This window comes from Ylistrum balloti, unplaced genomic scaffold (assembly GCF_031769215.1).
Source record: "Ylistrum balloti isolate Yb309-2 unplaced genomic scaffold, AGI_CSIRO_Ybal_v1 Utg370680, whole genome shotgun sequence".
Classification (NCBI taxonomy): domain Eukaryota; kingdom Metazoa; phylum Mollusca; class Bivalvia; order Pectinida; family Pectinidae; genus Ylistrum; species Ylistrum balloti.
The window spans coordinates 209,046-222,838 of NW_026782410.1; the positions used below are offsets into that span (position 1 = coordinate 209,046).

Genomic DNA, 13,793 nt, shown 5'->3' on the forward strand with positions numbered 1-13,793 from the left:
ATAATATCTTCACTGTACATGACAGATCACCAGAGATATCTTAACTTTACATGACAGTTCAACAGACTTCCTCACTCCATTTGACAGCTCAACAGAGACATCTTTTTTTAACTTTATATGACAGCTGAATAGAGATTTGTCCCCACACAAGTGAGAATGATTCTCTCAATGCAATGCGATTCAATCTGATACTTACTGTAACCACAATTTTTCAAAAATAATTCAAACTAACCAATGTATCAATGACCTTGCTGATCAGATAAGCATTTCCAAACTATTTCTGTCATTTTTTAATCAGTGTTTCGATAACTAAATTGAAAATAGGTTGTATATATACATGACCTATGAACATACAAGTGATGCAACTTGTGGAATTCAACAACACCCTTGGTATACAGCCTTCACAAGTTTTGGGCTTCAACATGCTGGCAACGCAATAAATTAGACAGAGTAGCTTGCATTAAGTTGACCTGGGAATACAAAATGAAAGCATAGATAATCTATTTCGACATTGCAACTTGTAGGTCTGTTTTTTTTTTTGTTTTTGTTTTTTGAAATGCTAAATGTATAGATTTCCTGTGTGGATTGTTTCATGTTGTCAAGCCATACCAGTTGACAGTATAGAAAATAGATATTGATGAAGAGGTCAAAGTTATCACGAAGAGATTCCTGCAATTTACCAGTGGAGTATAAATGATCAAAATATATACCATATGTAGGAGAAATCAAAGTTTATGTAGAACAAGAAACAGACTCAGTACTCTACAGACCTGTAAAACTATCCCGTTATGTAGAACAAGAAACAGACTCAGTACTCTGACAGACCAGTAAAACTATCCCGTTATGTAGAACAAGAAACAGACCCGGTACTCTGACAGACCTGTAAAACTATCCCGTTATGTAGAACAAGAAACAGACTCAGTACTCTGACAGATCTGTAAAACTATCCAGTTATGTAGAACACGAAACAGACTCGGTACTCTGACAGACCAGTAAAACTATCCCGTTATGTAGAACAAGAAACAGACTCAGAAGTCTACAGGCCTGTAAAACTATCCCGTTATGTAGAACAAGAAACAGACTCAGAAGTCTACAGACCTGTAAAACTATCCCGTTATGTAGAACAAGAAACAGACTCAGTACTCTGACAGACCTGTAAAACTATCCCGTTATGTAGAACAAGAAACAGACCCGGTACTCTGACAGACCTGTAAAACTATCCCATTATGTAGAACAAGAAACAGACTCAGTACTCTGTCAGACCAGTAAAACTATCCCATTATGTAGAACAGGAAACAGACTCAGTACTCTGTCAGACCAGTAAAACTATCCCATTATGTAGAACAGGAAACAGACTCAGTACTCTACACACCTGTAAAACTATCCCATTATGTAGAACAAGAAACAGACTCAGTACTCTGACAGACCTGTAAAACTATCCCGTTATGTAGAACACGAAACAGACTCGGTACTCTGACAGACCAGTAATACTATCATGTTATGTAGAACAAGAAACAGACTCAGTAATCTACAGACCTATAAAACTATCCCGTTATGTAGAACAAGAAACAGACTCAGTACTCTGACAGACTTGTAAAACTATCCCGTTATGTAGAACAAGAAACAGACTCAGAAGTCTACAGACCTGTAAAACTATCCCGTTATGTAGAACAAGAAACAGACTCAGAAGTCTACAGACCTGTAAAACTATCCAGTTATGTAGAACAAGAAACAGACCTGGTACTCTGACAGACTTGTAAAACTATCCCATTATGTAGAACAAGAAACAGACTCATAATCTACAGGCCTGTAAAACTATCCTGTTATGTAGAACAAGAAACAGACTCAGTACTTTTAACATCTGTAAAACTATCCCAAAATGTGATACATGCATGGTATAGGTAGGTATGATTTGCTATCTATGTTAACATAATATGAAGCAATATTCTACAATCAAATATCATTAAGCTATTTCCAGACTTTTGATATATAATATTGCTACAGAGGTGTCCACATTTTATATACTGATTATTGTATAATGAGAAAATCATGCAGTTGTCAGACTGCTGTGGCTGGCAGTGAGCAAGTCGTTCGAGGCAGCCCCTGGTCTAGACTCAACAAAGTGATTACGATAGTTTAATCTGTTACAAAACATCATTAAACAGAAATTGATTTAAATCCATCGTAAAAAAGTGTTTTGTTGGCTTTCCAGCAGGGCTGGTGTATTTTTAGCTTCTTACACTGATCAAGCATCCTGCAGAGTGGCCAAAAAGTTGTTTATTTCCATCAACTTCAAACTTCACATTAGCACATACACAATGTATATAAATTGATTCTGTCTGCTTATATAGTCTCATGTTTGTTAAGTTGGCTTAAAGGTTAAAAACACCACAGTGTTAGCTATAATCACAACTTCTGTTTCAGGGCTGGTGAAGGGAGTAGTGGAAAAACCAGGGTTTTTATGAAGTTTACTGATGTTCAGGAAGTCATCAATCATTTAGTTGGCCGCCAGGTGTAAATCCACTTAACTAGATAACATGCTAATCCTACTTGACTGATCATTTAATATAGAGCTGGACAAGAATACCATGCAGGAGTGATGGTGTAATATGTCCTCAGTTTGGGATAGCCACTGTATAGAATTTATTGGAATTATTTACATCAGTGTTTGATTCATGTAAATTTTGTTGTCTGCCATTTTATATCCCAGCAATAAAATGGCTGGTAGCATATAGCACTTGCCCTATCTGTCAATCGATCACATCTGTCAGACTTTCCATCGTGGTCAGTGTCTATCTCGGTCAATAACCGGGTGCAGTGTTCTGCATGGAGTTTACTTTCATTGGAAAACAATTGTAAAAAGAAATAAAAAATAAACAAATGTTAATTCAAGGACATGATATTTTCTTCGGAACGGTAAATACATCTTTGAATTGATTTTTACATCTATCAAAACCAGTAACCAATTTCTAACTTAAATTTTGAGAAAATCTTTCAGTGCTTTGGATGCATGTTTCCATGTAACTGTTGCTTTCCCAAACATGTAATATGCCATGAACTTGACTTTGACTTAGGAAGCCTTATCCTCTGAGATCCCTACCACCTCCAAAAAAACAAAGTTAATTTAAAAGTAACAGGATATTGCCTTTTTTGAGACAAGTTGTGATGGACATGTGTAACATTATTATAGGCTCCCATAAAAGGACATGGACATAAAAACTGAGACCTGAACATTTATAGCCTTCTAATGAAGTCAATGCTTGGTTTTAATAAACCCTCACTTAGTGTATTTAGATGGCTGCTGATGAAAAGTCAAAATATACGTTAAAATCAGAACTTATTTTCCTAGAATGCAACAATGTACATTTGGTTTGAGTTCCCTGGAATGTCAGTTATCAACATTATAACCATGACTATTGTCTTTTAACTTTCTACTGATTAATCTGGTACATGAATGCATTGCTTATGTTGTCACAAGTGTATTTAAATGTATTTTAAAACAGAAGGCATTGGACATTGAGTTGGAAGGCAACATTTCTATATAGAATTAAACAGTTGCAAACAACATTTAGCACTCGACTGATTCAGAAGTAGGGACTTCATTGCCGTGTAGGACAAAAACACCTCGACATATCATCGAGCACTGAGAATTTTTACTAAAGCAACACTGCAACTAATAACATTTGTGTGGTTCCTATTACACTATGACAGTTTCATCTTTATTTTTGGCTCATGTACTCAGTTCAAATAAAGCAGTGTTGGAGACAACCTACCATTGCATCTGTGGAAAGAAATCCAAGATCCCCTTTTAGAGTTGATTCACAATCCCACGAGAATACTAGAAACATATCTCCCTTTGTTTACATGTAACAGTGTGGAATGGTACACATCAGAGTCACAGCTACTTGAGTTGTACACAACTGAACATCCTACATTGTGTGACCTTAAACTTTATAATATATCATTCCTGAATGCCATCGTCATAGAGCTCTTGATTAGTATGAACTCTAGTCCCAGTACAACACTTAAGATAGTGGTGGTAATAAAGCATGGCATCTTATTAGTAAACGTTTCTACAAAGGTAATCAATGGATTTCATGTCAAATATAGTCACGCAGAAATCTAAAACCTAAGAGAAATCTTATATAACAAATATCAGTGATGATGTCACATCTAATTGTGATGATGTCACACCTAATAGTGATGATGTAACACATAATAGGGATGATGTCACATCTATTTGTGTTGATGTCACATCTAATTGTGATGATGTCACATATAATTGTGATGATATCACATCCGATATTGATGATATCACACTTAATGGTGATGATGTCACATTAATTATGATGATGTCAATCTAATAGTGATGATGTCACATCTAATTGTGATGATGTCACACCTAATAGTGATGATGTCCCATCTGATATTGATGATGTCACACTTAATGGTGATGATTTCACATGTTATAATGACGGTAACACATGTCATAGCGATTAAGGAGATTATAGTGATGATGTATAACACACAAGAGTAATAATTGTTGTATGACATTAGTGATGCTGCACACACATAAAAGCAATAATTTCACACCTGACAACAGATAATAACACAGATACCACGGGTCTTGAATACTTACAGCACACCAGGTATACTGATATATCATAGTTTTGTATGATTTTCAGCCTTGATAGAGACTGAATGGAGCCATCATGTTTGGAATATTGGAGAGTCTGAGATCAGTAAAGTGCTGGATAATGCATTGTCATTTTGTGTCAACGTATATTTGTATTTTTATAAGTTTGTATTGTACATTACATCTCCATTATTTAATAAAATGTGTCTGTAAGTCATTGGTAGGTAATCTTAGTTGTGGAATGCTGGTACTCATTCTCCTTGAGATGGATCCATACAGCTTGCTGATGCTGGTAGTAACACCAATAAGTACACCACCTCCATTTTCTGATTACTTTACATCCATTCTAAATCGATCATAGCCTCTTACTGCATGCTTACCTAAATGATGAAAACATCAGTTCTGAACACTGTTTTTCACAATAGTTGAGAATATGTCCTGAATAATGAAATACATTGTATCCAAGCATCAAATATTGTAAGCTTAAATATACAATAGTTGCACTGCGTAAACATGCTTAAAATTTCAATAAAAAGTCATGAAATTTTATAGTTCAGCAGTTCTATAATTATTTCTTTATTACCTTGTTTATGGTAAATTACCCCCAAGTGCAACCAACAGAAGCTTCACCTCGTCTTAAGTACTTTGTTTTCATTAATTTTTGTATATCTTTGACTCTATAATCAGGAGGGTATAAAGATTCAAAAGGCAATCTTCATGGTTTATTATTTAAAGGTGTGGTATGTGAATCAAAATCTATTCATGAATGAAATGGGCAGCCTTTCCAACATAGCAATAATGGCATCGATCCTGGCACCCAGTTTGAAAGATTTTTATTTCAATCAATCTATATTAAATCAAATTTAAATCAAACTAGATGTTTTATATGTAGGAGAGCACACCAGGCTTGTTTGATTTGTGCTAGCAAAGCCAACTGAAAGGCCATAAATGACATGATAAGCACATCACTGTATATGTAACATTATATAGAACTGGACCATCTCCTGTGTGCGTTTTCTTGTACTCTTATTTCACTTTTCCTCTAATTCTCCAGAATTGCTGTGACCTATATTCCAGCGGTGTTACATTTCAAGTTTACATGAAGTAGACAAATATAACATGCAACAGGCATTCCCATGACAACTAGTCTGAAATCATGTTAACATGGAAACTGTCCTACTTAAAACTGAGTTTTTGGTCATGCCAATTAATATTGAAAATATTAGACTGTCTGAGTATTATGTGACACAATATTTGTAAGCTGATATCATCAGTTTGTCATTAAGAAATGAAGTCATTAAATATTGACCAGTGTTCTTTTCCTACAGCTGTCATTTTATACAATGTAAGATTTCTACAAGAAAATGTCTGCTATACATGCCCATGTGACCAGTGACCGGTTGACCGTAAACTTCCTTTATATTGGGTGTAGAACCTGATACTATTGGGCAAATGTGAACAAAAACTGTTGAGAAGTTCTCAAGACATGACATTGATTAAAACAGAATGGAGCAGGATAATTTAAAGCACAATGATAAGAAAACCCCATTGGATAGGTGAAAAATAAAAATCATTCTGCATTTATACACACTCCTAAAGAGAAAAATTCAATGGGGAGAGTTCTGTTTAAATGATTGGAATATTTGCAAAAAAAAAGGATATTTGGGTAAAACAAACTTGTGATGCTAGGTGAGACAGACATCCATGAATACATTAATCTAATTAGTAGCCCACACTGTTGATTGGTTCATTTAGTCTTTGATCAGATTGGATATACACATAGGACAATATTGACCCAATCACACATCAGACTTATATTCTTATCAATTGATTGTCCAGACAAGAATCCCTATGGTTTCAGAAGTAAATTAAAATCTTGGGAACCTCATTATTATCACCATGCATGGAATGTCAGCCATATTTCTGTCCTCTGTATGAAAACCAACCAATCTTTTGCGTGTATGGTGAGGAAGAGAATAAATGAATGAGTGGCAAAGAAAAGGAACAGATTGAGATATTGTTTCTTTATGTTTGGGATTTTAATTACTTTGCAACAGATTAGGAGAAAAGACAAATATGGAAGGAAATATAAGGAGGCAAAGAAGAAGGAAGAACAAGGAGGGAACATAAAGAAGAGAAGATACAGCAGAAAGAATCATACATATATATATATATATAATAGAAAACACATGAATGCTTAGGAATAAAAATCCAGGTTGATAGATAGAAGATGGAGATATTGGAATGGGCAGAGTGCATGACATATAATAAGAAGGAAAAATAGCTCCGCAAACGTGGGCAATACCCCACAGCCTTATTATAAAGTTGGAAAAGTGTGGTTGGGGTAAGTGAAAAGTTATCTCAAGAATGGGTTGTGTTGGTCCATAGGCCCAACATCCCCAGTGAAAATGGTGATGACCAGTGATGTAGTTTTTGAGATAATAAGCCGCATGCAATTGTGGACGGATGGACAGACAGACGGCAAGACAGATGGACGGACGCCGTGCGTGATCCACCCTTTCGGGCTGTGGGGTAAAAAATGGAAAGTGGAAATGTTATAGATGAGTGGAGATAAAGAAAAGACAACAGTAAATAGTTACAAGAATCAAATGGAGATAAGATATGGGGAAACTTTGTGGACAGAGGGGGATGAAGTAGATAACAAGAGATCCACCCGGAGAGATATTATCATGCCACCGTTGTTTGATGTTCATTGGTCTTTGAATGTGGATTGCTTTCCCAATTTTCCATGCTTTCCGCTGTATTTGCTCTTAGGAATATGGAATTCGAAAATTCTGTTTAAAAATAGAAATACTATTCTTCATCTGTTAAATCCAAGGTTGTCATCACATCAGCCATTTTGTTTTTTTAATCAATCCTTAAATCAAAAGGTCACAACTAGGGAGTAAGGGTAACCAACCTATGAAATTTGAGAAAGATCCATACAGCACTTCTCAAGATATAGTGATAACAAACTTTGATCGTTAAAATCCAAAGAGGCCACTTGTCAGCCATTTTGTTTTTATGATCAATCGCAAAATTGGCAATGCACATCACGGGAATTAAAGAAAATTTACATAAGAAACTCGAGATAATCCATTCTAAACTTCTGCAAAAATATCGAAAACAAGAATTGATTAAAGATGAACTGACGGCAGACACAGGCCAATTTGAATATCATGATCAGAAGGTGGGCTAAAAAGAAGAGGCACAATGAGCACTTACACAGTAATCTATGCTTGTAAAAATAATTTCTCATAATCAATATTCAAAATCATGGTCAATGTGAAGAAGTTGTTTGAAAGGTTTTAGCAACTTGACCCCTATGTCCTTAAATATGGGTAAAAACTTATTCCAGGAATCTAGCTGTCAAACATCCTGATTCTAGATATCTAAGTTCATCAGAAGAAGCCGTTTGAACGTTGTAACCAATCTGGTCCCATTGACTTTGAATATGTTTCTTTTTTTTCTTTCTCTTTTTTTTGCAAACTTTGTTGGGCTTCATCCAAGGGACCTTCCAGTCAAATAGCACCACTCTTGGCCTTTCGGTTATTTAGATGAAGTTGTTTACAGGGAAACTTGTTGAACCTGGTCATAAGACTCACTTGTTAACTCAGGCGAGGTGATCTAATAAGTTACAAAAGTATATGGGATGGATGATGATAAATTCAAAACAATGAAAAGAGAAGTAAATAAAGTAGGAAATGGAGAAAATAATTACTGAGTTAAGAAAGGGAAACATTATGTTGGGTAAGATTGAAATACAGGAAGTGAGACAATTAAAGGTAAAGAACAACAGGTATCAAATTATCAATCAAAACTCAACATCTGTGAAATTAAGGCAAAATGAATGATTAATGACACTAAAATCTTAAGCATCATCAATTTGGTAGCAATGAAGATGTTGAAATGCTGAAGTTGAAAAGCATTGATAAATACATCTATTATTTCATAACTATTAGGGAGTATTTCAATGTCCACCTCAAAGATATTTTAAGTATATTCTGAAACACATTCTCTACATATTTAGGGAAGGTTCTATCTTTAATGATAGTAAAATCATAGGTAACAATTGTTGACATCATAAGACAGAAATCCGTACCAAAATCACCAAATTATCCCTTATTATAATGGAAGTCGCACAAATTACTGAAATGTTGGGTATGTGGTGGGTGGTGTGAACCGAAAAGGCCAGACTGCCTCCCACTGATTTCCTGTGTTGGGGATGAACTAGCAACTATTCAAGCTCAAACATGATAGAGACTGTATTAGCATCTGAGTTAGTATAACTCTTGTTCCCTGCTGTGAAGATGTGTGCCACACCATTTATGATTAAGGATACACATGTCACAATTTTTAAGCTGAAAAATCATTGAATCATCGAAGTATTACATTCACCACATGTGCTTAGTTTGGGTACAATCAAAGGATATCTTAGTTTACCTAGAGGGCTTAAGGCATCAATACACAAATTATTTATGGTGCACCACAAACCATTTATGTTATACTGCTCATAAAACATTAATGGTTATTGAGCTCCAAAAATCTGAAATCACCACAAACCATTTACCGTTATACAGCACCTGACGGGCTTTTAGAGGGCGGTAGCTGATTAACTAGTAGACAGTATTGGAGAACACTGGGGTCTTATGAAGGGCACAAGAGCAATAACTCATAGATACCATAGTAAAACATTATTAAGTTTTAGAAAGGACATCATCAGGCAGTAGCACACTAGCTCGAACTGGTTTGGTGAAGATTCAGAATGAACAGTGTTGACATCTCAGAGACACTGCTCTAAGTCTACACTTCTTGAAAGGAGCAAGGCAAGGCTAGACCTCTTGTAACCTCACATGTTAATGTCAGTTATACATGTATCAGATGCCTATTTGATTCATATTGTTACCACTCTATGAAAATTTAGATTAAGCATTTTCAACCCAATCCCAGAAAAATTGTTTTTAAAAATTATAACAAACTGATCAACAGTCAAAACTAGTCAATGAACTCTTGCAAGCATTCAAATGATTTTGATGAGGTGTCTTTCTGATCCTGCAGCTTTCTGATGTAAACAGGCTGCTTTCCTTATTATTAACATGTCTTACATACATCCAGACAGACAAATGTATCAATTTCTTGGCATTTAGATAAACAAGAGGTCTAGTGGCCTTGGCGGCCATCTGAGATAAGCAATATTAAATATAAAGGTTAAAGGATAGTTATCAAGGGTCAGGAAACAGAAATTGTGACACTGAATATAGTAAGCCAGTGTCAATACATGCATGCCATCAAAACTGCCATCCTATACTAAGAATTCTTACAAACCAATGTTATGCTCAAAAATTCAATTTTTCTATGAAAATTAAAGTAAAAACGTTCCTCTCCAGGAAGAAATGTGAGACTCATTTTGGCAATTAACATGCTTCCAGAGCATTTACCTCTACCATACCTGGGTGTTGAGAAGAACATTTTGAAATCTGAGTCAATTTGACCCATTTCAACCCTACCTTTCAAGCCCATGTAGGGTGGTGACTGTATAATTCACAATTTTGGTTCATCATAGGCCGAGGAAGACTTCTGGAAAATTTTAATGAGATTTGATCTGGACTTTTTGAGAAGTTGAAAATGTTAAATTGTTTACAGAGGCACGACACCTGATGAAGGTGATTGCAAAGGTCACCATTAAACTCAGGTGACCTAAAAAAACAGTTATAAAAATGGCTGTTATATCTATAACATCAATCAAACATATTGTCCCTCAGAGTTCAGACCAACCTGATGAACTGCTTCCCTTGAACAATCAGTTCATTTTGTTGGTTCTAACACTTTAAGTAAAGAGGTTTAACTTTTTCTGATACAACATAAGACAACTGAATACTGGTTCATTGTCGTGTGCAAAGTTCAGAACTTTTAAGAACATAGAAAATAAGTTGTACTCAAACTTCTTAACTTTTGTTGTAGATAAAATAAAAAAAAGTGCTACAGCCAGCAGGTGAGTAATAGACTATAGAACAGTATATCTGTGATTTCCTCCATACTCCACTAAAGACCAGTATAAACCATTGAAATCTCCATCTTTAATTAGGTACACCCATGCTGTGCAAACATGTTCAGTTGTGAGAACAGACTTTTTATACCTATAGGGCAAAAAAACTACAGAATTTTGTGCAAGGTTTCCACCTATAAACCTATAACCCAATAGAGAAAGAGTGTGACAAGAAAGATTTTAAGTCTCATTAGAAGTGACTGTGAATTTTAAGTCCTCTCTTGGGCTAAGGATATCCTCGGATGTTGGTGTAGACACCAGCAGAGGGAGATTTATTGAGAAAGTCAGGTTGGTGAGTAATGTGCTGTAGCATGTGTCTTAGGCAAAGGTCACCTTCATACCTACGATATGCCGAGTACTGTAAGGCCTCTGCTGTTACCTTTAGTGCTTCTAAATAAGTCTTCTTTGTGTCAATTTGCAATAAGTATTGGGTGAGGTCTCTGTAAAGAAGAGATAACCCTTAAATTAAGGTTATTTTTCTATTCCAAATGGCATTTGAAGAGCTTTAAACAAAAACTAGTGAAACCACAAGTAATGAATAATTAAGGTGGATTTATTCAACAATAAGCTTATTTTCCAGTTCAGGATTTATAGATGTATTTGTATGTGGACATTTATGTAGAGATTTTATGAGAGCTGACACTGCAGCCCTACAGTTTCAGCACTTGCAGTGGCAAGGAGTTGTAAGACTGCAGCCCTAAAGGTCAGCTATGCCGGTGACGGAGGATTGTGGGATTGCACAGTTCAGTGCTAATGGCAGAGAATTGTAAGTCTTTGGTCCTAGAGTTTGGTGCCAGTGTCAAGGAATTGTGAGAATGTAGCACTAGAGTCTGATGCCAGTGAAAGGAGGTTGTGAGTTTGTGGTCCTAAAGTCTAATGATGGGGGACATGAAGTTGGGGCCCCATAGCCTGCAAGGTGTCAGTGACAGGGGAATATGAGAATGTAGTCCTCTAGTTCAGTGCTGGTGACAGTGCGCTGTGAGACTGCTGCACTTTGAGTTCAGTGCTGGTGATAGGGAGTTGCGAGTCTGGAGTCCTTGAATCTGGTGCCTATGACAAAGGGTTGTAAGACTGGAGCTCTATATTCCATTGCTAGTGACAGATGGCTGTGAGAATGTGGTCCAAGAGTTTGGTGCCATTGAATGGAGTTGTTATGTTTCTTTCAATAACCAGGTTTATATGTCACGACATTGTTGTATACTCAGTAGCCATCACCTGATGCTACTCATTGATAATCCCCTGCTCCAGGAAATTGGTTTGTGGTCGATGCTCCTGTAGCTTTATGCCTTTAAGCAATAAAGAGTACACTTAACTTCTGTTCATGCAATTTGAACTTTGAATAGTTAGATTTTCACTAGGAATCGAAATGTCAAACTCTACGACACTACATTGGTGTGTTCATCACAATTTGATCTATCAAACAAAGTTCTACCATATACAATAATTATCACCCTGGTATTGAAATTACATGGTTTGAACATCTATAGCTGGTTTTTCCAAGGATGACATTGTTGACAATATACCAAACTCATGAAAGTTATCTGTTTCTTCCAGAAAGCTGGTCTCTTTTAACAGCTGTCTTTCTACACTAATTTAACTATAGTGGTCTTAATGGCCGGTAAGTGCTTGAATTAATGGTCTCATTGATATCATTGTAGTCATGCAGTTATGATGTAATGCTTGATTGGAGTGGTTTCTCATCATGGTGATGTTTGATTGGAGTGGTTTCTCATTATGACGATGTTTGATTGGAGTGGTTTCTCATCATGGCGATGTTTGATTGGAGTGGTTTCTCATTATGACGATGTTTGATTGGAGTGGTTTCTCATCATAGTGATGTTTGATTGGAGTGGTTTCTCATCATGGTAATGTTTGATTGAAGTGGTTTCTCATTATGACGATGTTTGATTGGAGTGGTTTCTTGTCAGCACTATGTTTCATTGGAGTGGTTTCTCATTATGGTGATCTTTGATTGAAGTGGTTTCTCATCATAGTGATGTATGATTGAAGTGGTTTCTCATTATGACGATGTTTGATTGGAGTGGTTTCTTGTCAGCACTATGTTTCATTGGAGTGGTTTCTTGTCAGAGTGATGTTTGATTGGAGTGGTTTTCTTGTCAGAGTGATGTTTGATTGGAATGGCTCCTTGTCAGCATGATGTTTCATGTTGCATTTGTGTTGTCTCCTGACAAAGATGAATTTCCTTGGGGAGATATTTACTGTTACATTATTTCATAGGAGCGATCTTTGGCTGGTACGGTATTTCATTTGAGTTGTTAGTAGCTGACAGAGGGAGGCAGATATAGTATGTGACAGCTATGATGAAGGTATACCCTGACAGAGGGACATATATAGATCTTGTATATGACAGTTGTGATGAAGGTATACCCTGACAGAGGGACATATATAGATCTTGTATATGACAGTTGTGATGAAGGTATACCCTGACAGAGGGACATATATAGATCTTGTATATGACAGTTGTGATGAAGGTATACCCTGACAGAGGGACATATATAGATCTTGTATATGACAGTTGTGATGAAGGTATACCCTGACAGAGGGACATATATAGATCTTGTATATGACAGTTGTGATGAAGGTATACCTTGACAGAGGGACATATATAGATCTTGTATATGACAGTTGTGATGAAGGTATACCTTGACAGAGGGACATATATAGATCTTGTATATGACAGTTGTGATGAAGGTATACCCTGACAGAGGGACACATAGATCTTGTATATGACAGTTGTGATGAAGGTATACCCTGACAGAGGGACACATAGATCTTGTATATGACAGTTGTGATGAAGGTATACCTTGACAGAGGGACATATATAGATCTTGTATATGACAGTTGTGATGAAGGTATACCCTGACAGAGGGACATATATAGATCTTGTATATGACAGTTGTGATGAAGGTATACCCTGACAGAGGGACATATATAGATCTTGTATATGACAGTTGTGATGAAGGTATACCCTGACAGAGGGACACATAGATCTTGTATATGACAGTTGTGATGAAGGTATACCCTGACAGAGGGACATATATAGATCTTGTATATGACAGTTGTGATGAAGGTATACCCTGACAGAGGGAC

General features: G+C 36.2%; 1 protein-coding gene across 1 annotated transcript in view; it reads right to left on the reverse strand.

Annotated features, from left to right (window-relative positions):
- Window positions 1–13,793, reverse strand: part of LOC132557497 (tolloid-like protein 2) — a gene marked incomplete at its 5' end in the record, with an annotated part of 88,971 nt that overhangs the window by 62,320 nt on the left and 12,858 nt on the right. The gene's annotated exons all lie outside the window — the stretch shown is intronic.